Source organism: Canis lupus, chromosome 14, assembly GCF_048164855.1.
Source record: "Canis lupus baileyi chromosome 14, mCanLup2.hap1, whole genome shotgun sequence".
NCBI classification, from domain to species: domain Eukaryota; kingdom Metazoa; phylum Chordata; class Mammalia; order Carnivora; family Canidae; genus Canis; species Canis lupus.
Window position 1 is genome coordinate 46810732 of NC_132851.1, and position 12983 is coordinate 46823714.

General features: G+C 44.6%; 1 pseudogene; it reads right to left on the bottom strand.

Moving 5' to 3' along the window:
- Positions 1-1727: 1727 nt before the first annotated feature.
- Positions 1728-5147, bottom strand: LOC140603546 (large ribosomal subunit protein eL22 pseudogene; annotated as a pseudogene).
- Positions 5148-12983: the final 7836 nt, after the last annotated feature.

The following is a 12983-nucleotide window of genomic DNA, read 5'->3' on the forward strand; positions in this document are numbered from 1 at the left end:
TTGCTAGAGCAACGTTCTCAATCATTTGGGGGTTTAAAGATAGAGAGATGGTGGGGGGGCACCTGTGTGGTGCAGTCACTTAAGCATCCACCTCTTGATTTCAGCTCAGGTCATGATCTCGGGGTTGTGAGGTCAAGCCCTGTGTTGGGCTCTGAGCTGGGTGTGGAGCCTGCTTAAGATGGTCTCTCTCCCTCTCCTTCCGCCCTTCCCCTCTAAAATATATATATTTTATACTACTGGTTGGACCTTGGCTGAAACCCCGAGGAGCCCAGAATTTGGCAGGCACCATGCCCATAAAGGCAACTCTGGGCAAAGCAGTGTCCTCATGGTTGGGCACTGTTATAGAAGCAGTAGGTGCTCCTGGCAGCTGGTGGGTGGAGGCCAGCTAACCATCTTACAATGCCTGGGACAGCTCCCAAAGAATCATCTGGTCCAAGAGGTCAAAGAGTGCTGCTGTTGAGAAACCCTAGTGTAAATGCGTTTGGAAAGGAAGTAACCAGCACAACACATTCTGTAAAGGCCTCTACAAAATGTGCCATCCTAGAAGCGAAACCAGATAATACGGCTGGAATTCCATGGGATTGTATTCCAAACTGAAAGAGGTGCAGCTGGCATCACAGGGGCCCCTCACTTGTCATCCTGTATCTGGGATTTAGCCACCAATCCAGGCAGACGATAGATCATCACTGTAGGTGGCATCATGTGGCTTCGCTCTCAGGTATGATCTGTATCCCTAAATAGCTGGAATACAGTGCCATTGTTCCTTCAGGGTGATTTATTTCTTCTGCGTGACTCAAGAGACGGGTATATGTGTGGCAATATGGTTCATGTTCAAGGGCTTCACTGGGGACGGTTGTAAGCTAACCCAGGCCAAAGCGGTGCAAGAGACATGCCTGAAAACCAAAGGAATTCCAGTTCCTGGGAAAGGTAACCAAGTGCTTTAATCAAAGCTCTGTCAAGTCCAGGGGACAGAAAACCACCCCGGTTGGTCTAAAAGCAGTGGAGGATGCACTGGTCCATGTAACTGAGCTGGTTTTTGGGGTAGTTCATAGGAGTAGAGGAGAAGCTTACATGCACCTCCAGAACTTTCTCATTCCCTCACTCTGTGTCTCTTCTCCAATTTCATTTTGCAGACATGCTTTCTCCCCAGTGTCATGGTTGGGAAGAGGGCTACAGGCAGCTGAAATGTCACAGCCTCCCACCTTGGAACTTCATTTTCCCATTATCAGACTCAGGAAAAGTATTTGGCTCCACTTGGGTCATTGCCCACTCCTGGATCACTCGTTGTGTCTAGGGAAATGGGATTATGATCGGCCAGGTGGGTGTTGTGGGCCCCCTCCTGACATCAGGAGTGAGGTGACACTTTCAAATTGTGGAAATGAGAATCACTTTCCTGGCACCACATTATGATGCTTTTTCTAGTGCTGACATTCTTGAATGTGACAGCTGGCCCCCGACTGCTGGTAGGAGCTGGACTCGTGACAGCTTTCATCCCTGGCTGAGCAGGGCTACCGTGGAGACACTGTCTCGAGCTGTTCGGCTAAGGAGCCAACCCTCTTCATGTGGGGAAACTGTCCTGCACTAATGACCCCTTCACATTAAAGAATCACAGAATCAGAGTCACATGGTAGGAACTCACTAATACATGGTGATGGGTCAATGGCACTTTCGGTTGGTTTGTTTTGGTTCCCAAGTTTTATTCAAGAATTGATGCAAAACATTCCAGGTCAATGAGTTTTAGTCCCATCTTCCTTCTCTTCTTCATCCTCATTTATCTAGAAGTAATGTGATCGGTAACTCTCCGTGCTATTAGTGACTATGTGCAACGGAGCCTGTCAATTATTCTTCTTCAAAGATTTTTTGGGGAGATACCTCAAATACCATGTAGAAAAAGTCATGTCAGAAGTTATGATAACTTTGCTCTTAACTCCTTTCAACGTATACAACCCCTTCACCGAGACTTCCAGCTTTTCCATTTACTTTGATTTCCCCCTTGCCCCCCAAAATTGTTCAAGATTGGTGGCATCTATGATTCCACCTTCTAGAGGGTGAATTTCAGAATGTGCTTCTTTTTTTTTTTGGCCCCCCACAAGTTTTTTCACGGGTGCCCATGTGGCAGTGGGGGCAGAAAAGGACTAATGGCATTTCAACTCCGCAGATGATGTGTGAGGGTTGTGGACAACACACACCCTCTCTGCAGGCTCCTGGTGGCTAGTGGCCTCCCACAGTCATTGAGAATGCAAGAGAAGAAGCACAGGCTGTGGGGTCCAGTAGACCAGTAGACTGAGTCCCATCGCACGTCCACCACTTACTGAGTGACCTGCTAGGCTTCTCTAAACCCCCACCTTCCTCACCTGTAAAATGGGTCAACAATCCCACTTCTCAAGGATTCTGAGATAATCTGTGAGATTGCCTGTGTATAGCACCCTCATACGGTAAATGCTCCGAAATGCTTCTTTCCCTCTCTTCTCCTCTGTAGATCTTGGCTTGCTTTTAGCAAAACCTACAGGTGCTGGATTTCTTTCAGTTCATCAATATATAGCTCCACTTGTAAGAGCAATTAGGAATGTTGAAAAGAACCCTCAATATATTTGAAAATATCTAAATAAATTATACTTTAAAGCAGAAGACATTAATAAATTAATTAATTAATTAAATAAAATAGAAGACATCCCACATGGTAATTTGGTAAGTACACTAAACTAATCACAATTCAATCTTTTTGTTCCTGGACAAAATGACTTTATATCTTAAAGGATACTAAAAATAAATATTGGAAAAATTCCATTCACTTCACCCCGCCCTTCTAAGGCCCAAATGCTATCTTCACTCTGACGTTTCAAAACACCTATAAATTTCTCTTCTCCAGTGGATGAACTACCACTGGTAAATGGTTTACCAAATGCTAACTCATGGGGCTGTCTGTACACCATCCAAGTTACTAAGAATAAAGAATGTGGAGCCTTTCTAGAACAGTGCTATTTGAATAAATATTCTGGGGAAAGTACTTCGAGAACTGACTGTATTTCTAAAGATTTCTTAGTAATGATAATTTATCCCAGCCTGAGCAAGAATGGAGATTTGTACTTCAAAATAAATGGGTAATGTATCCTAGCAACCTGGAGTTTAAAACTTTTTATTACTCTTCCCCTGCACTTGGCACGTCTAAGGGGAGAAACCCAAACATCATTAAATTGAGAGTTTACGTGTAACGTGTGAGATATAAGAGATCTTAATTTTCTATTGCAGCTGAGAATATCTTTGTCTGGAGTGTTGGTTGGCATACACAAGATGAAATAGATACTTAAATTATGGCTCGACAAGTTTTGTTTACCCAAGGAAGGTCTTAATTCTTGTTTTTTTTTGTTGTTGTTGTTCTGTTTTGTGTTGCTGTTTCAATTAGCTTACTTGTAAAGCGAGTATGCTTTTATTTATTTATAATTTTTTAATGCAAGTATGTTGAATTTACGAAATGCAATTCTCCTTTTATTTATCACCCTACTTCAAACAAAGAAAGAAAATGTACAAAGAATGCCTACAATTAGCTGAATCATTTATTTACCAGCACAAAAGTCAATAAGGGAAATTCATTGATAGGGATCATCTGAGATTCTTTAGTGCCTTACTTTCTACAGGGGTTGTTTTTTTTTTTAGTTCCTAAGGAAAGATGTCCTTTCTTTCTGAACCAAAAACTGTCATGAAGATGAAATGAGATAACATATAGTCGATATTGACATAAAGCAAGTTTTCTGTGACTCTTGGTCTTGGGGTTGTGGATTCAAGCCCTATGTTGGGTATAGAGATTACTTAAAAAAAAAAAAAAAAAAAAGAACCGCTGATCATAAGCAATTTCAGGGTTGATTTCTTTGCCTCCCATGTGTTGAATGAATTCCGTATCAATTATAAAGAGAAATTTGGAGCTAGTAAGGAACTAAGAGAGTATTTATTCTAATTTCATCTTTTAATTTTTATTTTTTAAAGATTTTATTTATTTATCCATGAGAGACACAGAGAGAGAGAGAGGCAGAGACACAGGCAGAGGGAGAAGCAGGCTCCATGCAGGGAGCCCGACATGGGACTCGACCCTGAGTCTCCAGGATCAGGCCCTGGGCTGAAGGCAGGCGCTCAACTGCTGAGCCACCCAGGCTGCCCTAATTTCATCTTTTATAGCTGAAACCGAATGCCAGAGAGGTGAAGTGACTCGCTAGGGACACCCAGTCAGTTGCTGTGCATGGGGTGGCTGTCCCTGGACCCACCCTGTCCCACACCAGGGCTGGCTTCAAGCATGAGGTCCTCCTTGGTTTTATGCAGTAGAATCATTTTCTTTGGGATCAGATTTTCCTCCTCTTGCTGCTTATACATAGGTGGCTCCATCCTGAATATGTCACCCTGATCCTGTACTTTGTATAAAAATAGCTTCCCCGTTCTAATGGCTGGCTATTTCTCACTTTTATTACCTCATATAATTACCCCTTGCCCAGCCTTCTGTGTGGTTCATGTGATTCATGGCTGTTATTAGCAGCAAGCCTGAATGCACTTTGGAAAGAATATTATGAGCAAGGTCATTGATCAGGTGCTGTACAATCTCATTTGATTATTTTTAATGTCTCAGGAGCAAGAGAGATTTAGGTAGATATCTTTCGAAAGGATTGTTTCTTTTTTATAGCTTTGAGGCAAGTTGGCTTTTGGGGAGTATAAAGTTGTCCCATTTTTCAAACATAGGAACAGAATTTTTAAAGGCCCACCCACCTATTTAAGGATTGCACTATACGAGTTCGGGATGAAAACCCATCATGTATGATGTAGAGTGATGTTTTTGAAGTTTAATCCCCAAACTGAATGAGTATTTCAAGACCAGGTGTAACTGATGTGGCTCTCCTTTTCCATTATCGGAATTGAACGATGCTGCTTGGAACTCAAATTCTTATTATCGGCAGCCAATCCCTTGCAGGCTGCCCCTGAGTGATTTCTGAGCCATTCCCGGGTTGTACTTCACGTGTCCTCTCACCTGGTCTTCTTGCTGTGACCTTGTCCGTGGCTGACCCTCGCCGGGGCCTTTTCTGTTGGCTGAGGTGGTCTCCTACTGCTAACCGATGGTCGTTAGCAGTGACGGGGACACTGCTTGCACCTGTCTCTTCACTCCCCATGCCTCTGTTTTAAGGATAGTCTCCTGAAGCGATGATAATAATGAAAGGGATGTACAACGCAGCAGAGAAAGACCAGAAAGACTCAGTTTCTCTAATAATACTCTGGCCCCCCGCCTACTCCTGGGTCTCCCTTCCCTCGGCTGGAACCACCCACTACTGAAGGTCGTAAGTGCTTGTGCACTTACCGTCTCCCATCCCTAGAGAGAAAAAGGAGTTTCTTCCTCACCTCTGTCTTTGGCCTACTCGCTCAATTATTCTATTGCATGAATAAGAATTGAAAATGTTCATTTCTTACTGGGGAAACTGTACAGGAGAAGATGGTCTGGTCCTATGGCCTCAATAACGTAATTCTATCATGGCCCGAAGTTAGTACATTTCCCAAATCTGGGTTATTCAATCTTAAAAACTTACATATGACCAATCAAAAACTCAATCCAGGTTGAGTTGTTCCAAGCTCAATCCGGATACTCCCATCTCTTTTCATCAAGGGTTCAAAGTGGGTAGGGTTAGAGGTCTAGTCTTGCCTGAAGTTGTGACTTTGTGATGCAAAGAAGCATTTCTCAATGTAGCACTTTCCAGAGTATAGATATGAAGGTGCCTTCACTGTGAGAGCTGCCCTCTGGGGATTCCTCCCCTGCCTGGCTGATATTTATTTGATTGTCCTGTCCTCCCCATCCCTCCTTGCACACTCCTCTCCAAAGCTGAAGGCCTAGATGGACAAGTGAGCCCAGTGGGCAGGTCCCTGGGGGTCGGCCTCTTGGAACGCAGAGCATGGCACAAAAGGGCAATGGAGGGAGTTGATGGGGCAAATGGAGGATCATCAGCACGGTGTCTGAGGTGAGAGTGTTTAGGGAGATTCTGATCCCCGTTGGGAACTCTACAGACTATTATCACGCAACCAGTTGCTTTTCCTTGAAGGAAGGATTTCACAACTGTAACCTGGTTGTGTCTCTGTGGGTATCTCTGTGTGTGTATGTGTGTCTGTGTATGTGTATGTCTCTGTATGTATCGTGCCCCCCTGTGTCTCTCTCTATATGTCTGTGTATGTGTGTGTGAGTGTTTCCTTGAAAGCAGGGGCTTGGGCTGGGCCAGAAAAGAGAGGAACTTCTGAGACAGAGGGGCCCAGAACTCACATACTGTGATGGTCCTGAGTCCATGAGGCATGGATACCCAAAGCTGGCCTGCCCCTGCAGCTTGGGGCTGGGAGGAGGATCTTAGGGGCCTGAATGACTGTGATTTTGGTTATGCAAGGCCAGGTTTGGTGTGGCACAGCAGGGTCATCCTGCTTAGGAGAACCATCAGGTCAGGACTGTCCCTAATATTTGAGGGGCTCATGCAATAGTGTAAATGAAAACCTGCATACCGTATCTCTAAATATTCAGAAAGTAGGGGCGCCTGGGGGGGCTCAGTCAGTTGAGTGTCTACCTTCGCTCAGGTCATGATCTCAGCGATCTGGGATCGAACCCAAATCAGTGGGGAGCCTGGTTCTCCCTCTCCCTCTGCTGCTCCCCTTGCTTGTGCGTGCGTGCTCTCTGTCTCTCTCTCTCTCTGTGTCAAATAAATAAATAAAATCTTTAAAATACTAAATAAATAAATACTAAATAAATACTAACATTTATTTAAATATCTTTAAATTTTAAATATTTAAATTTTAAATATTTTAATATTTAAAATATTAATTTTAAATATTTTAAATTTTAAATATTTTAAAATTGTATTTAAAATTTAAATATTTAAATAATAAATAAATAAATAAATATTCAGAAAGTGTAAATCAAGCTACACGACAGCCTCACCCGCGTGCCCAACGTGGTCACAGCCCTCCCCAGGGATGATCCTCGCAACCTGGGAGCCACACGGTCCCCCTCGGTCCCCCTGTGGGCAAGTAGTAGCCCAGCTCCCCTGGGATGGGCAGGACAGACAGGCCCCGGCAGAGGAGGGTCTGGGCCCAGACTTGCAAGTGAATTGACCTGCCTGGACCAGGGACAGGTACTGACCTGGATCGCGGTTCCTGGGGGGAGTTCTCAGCTCCCAGGGCCTCTACCATCAAAGCAGAAGGATTCCATTGTCAAATTGCTTTGGGAAATGCTACCTACCAATCTCTGTGCTCAGTCCTTTGGAGAGTCACAATTTCTATTATAGCATCAAGGTTGTGACAGATCATATGATAAGAAAATCTGCTCGACATTGTTTAACTCAGCATTTCCCAGATGGAGCACTCTATTGGGGAAAACTTCATTTTTTTTTTTTTAAATTTTATTTATTTATGATAGTCACAGAGAGAGAGAGAGAGAGAGAGAGAGGCAGAGACACAGGCAGAGGGAGAAGCAGGCTCCATGTACCGGGAGCCTGACGTGGGATTCGATCCTGGGTCTCCAGGATCGCGCCCTGGGCCAAAGGCAGGCGCCAAACCGCTGCGCCACCCAGGGATCCCCATTTTTTTTTTTTTTTAAGCCTTAGTAATATCTCAGGGCGTCAGGGTTCTCACCTAAGGAACTACTTTTTTAGAAGGTTTTTTGTTTTCTTTTGCAACCCTTTTAGCGTGTATATTTATTTCTATTCCGTGTTTTTGAAAACTGTGTATTATTGCTTTGCGTAACGTATTTTTCATTGATGTGGTGTTGTATTATTCTGTTCCCTGAATTTTTCACTAACACCCTGGTTTTAAGATCAATGCATGCAGCTATAAGGATGTCCAACTCTGTTTCTCCTTGCTGCAAAGTAATCTGTAGCATGCCCACGTTTCACCTTTCATTCTCCCAGAGGTGCGCGCTCAGGACTCCCACTCCCTGCCACCACCACGCTGCAGGGACCCATCGTGCCTTTTCATGGACCTGGGTGGGAATGTCCTCAGGATATGTGCTCAGCAGTGAACTCCTGAGTCAGAGGGCACACACGTCCTTAATGTGGCCAAAAGGCTCTCCAGAAGAAATGCTGTTTGTGTATTTTTCATTGTGGAGGCTAGTCATGTCAGGGTTTGCTACCAGTTATGTTATAGAAGAAATCAGGTAGTTCTATTTTATTTTTTTCTTTTAAGATTCTATTTATTTATTCATGAGAGACACACAGAGAGAGGCAGAGACACAGGCAGAGGGAGAAGCAGGCTCCACGCAGGGAGCCCCATGCGGGACTCGATCCTGGGATTCCAGGACCATGCCCCGAGCGTAAGGCAGATGCTCAACCCCTGAGCCACCTAGGCGCCCAGGGTAGTTCTGTTTTATTTTTATTTATTTTTTAAAAATTTTATTTATTTATTCATGAGAGACACACACACAGAGAGAGAGGCAGAGACACAGGCAGAGGGAGAAGCAGGCTCCACGCAGGGAGCCCGACGTGGGACTCGATCTTGGGGGTCTCCAGGATCAGGATCACACCCTGGTGTGAAGGTGGCCCCAAGCCGCTGAGCCACCCGGGCTGCCCTTTAGTTCTGTTTTATATGCTGGAGTGACTTACATTGCTCTGAAATGACTCATTCTTTGCAAGTGTGAGAACCCGGTCAGTTTGACCGCTTGGTGTTAAAGTCCATTTAGATAGCCAATTCTCTGAAAATGTTTCCAGTTTCTTCCTTGGGTATTGGGTCTAATAAATTCCAATGGTTTTTTGTCCAATGTTGGCACCTAAGCAGGAATAACTAGGTCTATGTGACACCGGGATGTGTAGTTCTATTATTTGTTACTTTAGAACTTGCCGTAATACCTGACAAAGATGCTCTGTGCACAATAATTGGCTCCAAATACACAGACTAGGATTTCATGCTCTATGTGTTGCATAAGATTGCTGTGGTCAGTGAATGGGGTTGCTGTTTTTATTCTCAAATTTTTGCTTTTAAATTGACGGCAAAAAAAAAATAAATTGATGGCGATGTCATTCACCTTTTGGCATTAGCTTTTGCATATAATATATATAATTACAATATATATTACGTATTATGCATACAATTACTATATACGTGTGTCTCAAGGATTTTTTTCCTCCTGAGAAAGCCAAGGCTGGCAAATTACTGCTTATAAATCACGTGATACTTTTGGAGTCTGAATCATTCTGACTACCCAGAGAACATTTTTCTTCCTTAATAATAGTCATTCCAAAATTGTGCTTGTATCACAAAACTGTCCTTTCCTAATTCCTATTCCAGGAATGACGAGTTCAGTGACTATGTGCCCCATTCCTGACTAATCACTGCAGTTAAGATTAGAATGTTTCCAAAAAGGAAGCTGTCAGTAAAAATGAGTTACATGTTTTTCATTTCTCAAGTTCACTTGGCAAGTTATGTTATACAGATATACCCCATTTTATTTATTTATTTATTTATTTATTTATTTATTTATTTATTTATTTATTTTGTAGGCTCTATGCCCAACACAGCCTGACATGGGGCCCAAGCCCACAACCCTGAGATCAAGACCTGAGCCAAGATTAAGAGTCGGATGCTCAACTGACCAAGGCACCCAGGTGCCCCCAGATATACTCCATTTTAAATAAACTTACTGTAGCTGTGTTAAAATTTCTAGAATTAAGCAGGAGGAGGCTCACGTATCTCCCTAAAGAGTCTTCTATTGGATCTCTCCATAAATGATTTCTCCAGCCCCTCCAGGAAAGACACCACTAATTTTGCTAGTCATTGAAAGAATAACATTTCCTTTTCAGATAGGACCATTATCACATATTTTGCTGGCATGTAGCTATCACCAAAAAGACAAAGTATGACAATCGGATACTAGGATCCACAGTGACTTGGAGGCCCAAGTGTCTTCCTTTCTCTGACATTTTCCAGTGGTGAACAAAATCCTAGCTATTGAAAGGTTTCCAGAAGAAAATCCTAATATGAAAACAACTTTGTGGACTTCATGTCATTAATTCCAGGGAAGAAAGCACAAAGGGTATTTTCTAATCTTAATTTGTTGTACTTGAGTATTTTATGGTTTCTTCTGGTTATCAGCGGGAGGTTGGTGCTTTAATCTATTAATTGATTCAACAAGCTTTAATAGACGTTATTTACTCCATGCCAGGGATACAGTGGTGAAGAAATTCAACCCAAAACCCGGTTCCTGCCCTCTTCAAGCTTGCATTCCAATGGAGGAATTAGACCATAAACAAAGTAACAGGGGCTGTTTTCATTCCCTGGGGTTGTTGTGAGGAGTATGGAATGTGATGGGGCAGGGAGGAGAGAAGGGTAGTGGCCCTGAGAGCAATAGCAGTGGAGATGGAAAGAAATGGGCAGATTTGGGATATAATGTGATGTAGAGCTACAGACCTCCAACAAGCGATGTCAGGCTACCTAGATTAGACCCTGGAAACAGACTCTCAGATGGAGATTTGGGAGGAGCAGGAGTTTTCTATGGAGTGCTCTCAAAAGTGGGAAGAAGTGAGGAGCACAGGGTGGGGCAGACAGAGACGAGGACCCACACGTACGGCCATGGCTTCAGACAATCGCAGAGGGAGACCTAAAGCTGAGATCTCCCCAACTGAAGCAAGAAGAGGTAGGTCTTCATTTCCCTGGGGGGGCCAGTCCCTGGAAAGGGACTGCTGCCGGAAGGAGGACATGACCTTGGGCCCCCTGGCTCCCTTCACAGGAGGGCAATTCCTGGAGAGGGACTCAGCTGGAGCTGCCCAGGGCCAGCACTCTCAGTGGCTGGGAAAATGAGTGCTCAGGTCACAACACAGGCCCTTGGATGGTGCATCACACCTCCCATCAGAGTCTACGCTCTCCTCACTTCCATCAGAGTCCACATTATCCTCACTTCCGTCAAGGTGAATATCACACCGTATTTTATCCCATGCTACAAAAGTACTAAGCTCAGATTTTAGATTCTCAAATTCTTCCAAAAGATTTTATTTTTAAGTAATCTCTACACCCAAAGTGGAGCTCAAACTGACAAGCCCAAGATCCAGGGTCACATGCTCCTCCAATCTAGCCAGCCAGGCACCCCTAGAGTCTCAAGTTTCAGTGAGCATCAGGATCATCTGAGAAGTAAAGAGAAGATTCGTAGACCCAGTGCCCCCAGAGATTGGTTCAGGGGTCTGTGGTGTGGCCTGAGGATCTCCATTTTTAACGAGTGTCTTAGGTTATTCTGCTTCAGGAGTCCGCAGGTAACACTGTGATGGAACAAACTCAAGAAGCTGCCCAGATGTCCTGTCCTTGGCATAAACATCCTACAGGATCCCTGGATAATGAACTAGGTGGATTTTACTCCTGTGATTAGATTAGATGGTATCACACAATTGATCATCTGAGGGTGGCCGAGCCTAATCACGTGAACACTTTAAAAGTGGAGAGTTTTCTCCAGCTGGTGGCAGAAAAGGAAGCCAGAGATTAGAAGCACAAGAAAGATTGAAGCGATGGTGGTGGCTTGAGGATGATGGAGTTGACAGGGAACGTGGACAGCTTCTAGTGGCCCCCAGCCGACAGCAGTGAAAAGGGACCTCAGCCCCAGAGTGGCAAGGGCCTGACTTCTACCAATGACAAGAATGATCCTGGAGGGACGCCTGGGTGGCTCAGTGGTTGAGTGTCTGCCTTCAGCTCAGGGTGTGATCCCGAGGTCCTGGGATCGAGTCCCTCGTCGGGCTCACTGCAGGGAGCCTGCTTCTCCCTCTGCCGTGTCTCTGCTTCTCTCTCTGTGTCTCTCATGAACAAATAAATAAAATCTTAAAAAAAAAGAATGATCTTGGAAACAAATTTTCCTTGTGTCAGGCCAGCTGGCACCTTGATTACAGTCTCGTGCTACCCAGAGCAGAGAGCCCAGCCCCGGCTTGCTGGGCATGTGACCTACAGAACGATGAACTAATAAATGGGTGTTGTTTTAAGCTACAGAGCTTGTGGTATTTGTTGTCCAGTAATAGAAAAGTAAAGCAAAACCATTACATTAAGCACGTCCTGGAGACAGAACAGAGAAGAAATAGAGAACAGAGACGTGGTTCTGTCCCTGGTTTGTCTAGGTGCCCAACCTCCCTCCGTGATGGGATTTTTGGGGGCTCCAAGTCAGGTATAAACATGAGAAACATTGTAACAATACGAGCTCCAATGGGACACGTGGGTGGCTCAGAGGTTGAGCATCTGCCTTTGGCTCAGGGCATGATCCTGGAGACCCAGGATCGAGTCCCATGTTGGGCTCCCTGCATGGAGCCTGCTTCTCCCTCAGCCTGTGTCTCTGCTTCTCTCTCTGTGTGTTTCTCATAAATAAATAAAATCTTAAAAAAAGAAAAAAAGAGCTCCAGGACTTTTATAGGATTTTTCATAGGGATTCTTCTAAATTGAATATATACCTTTTTGAATGAAACCTTTTTATTCATTCCCCAAAGATATATAGAAAGCACTTTCCCTGAGACCAAAACAAATTCTAGAGCCCCAATTCCACTGGGGCTTGCCTGCCAAGTGCCAACGGACTGTGGTCCTCTGATGAACACAGACTCATGTGTACTGGGAGCCTGGATCTCCTTTTCCTTGCATCTCGTAGGCCTAGTTCAAGGCCCTCTTAATGGGGGCAGCTGGGGTGGGCAACGGGAAGTGGGGCTCAGGTAGCAGGTGGGGTTCAGCCAGGAAGACAAGCCACTTTGGCTATCACAACAGAGAATTTACTAGAATAGGTGTGGGAGGGCCAGAGGAGCAGAAAGGGCTGGCAACAGGTAACAACGAAACAGGTAACAACTACAGGAAGTAGTACTCCTCCCCCCAAGGGCCGCTGGAACAGAAGGAAGAGGTTGGGATGATAGAACCCAGAAATTCAGAGGATGGGCCTCTTGGAGCTGAGCTGTAGATAACTGAGAAAGAAGCCGTGTCCCGGTGGTACTGGCACCGCCAAAGGGGGTATAATGAGGCTGGTTCTGGGCACGTTGGAA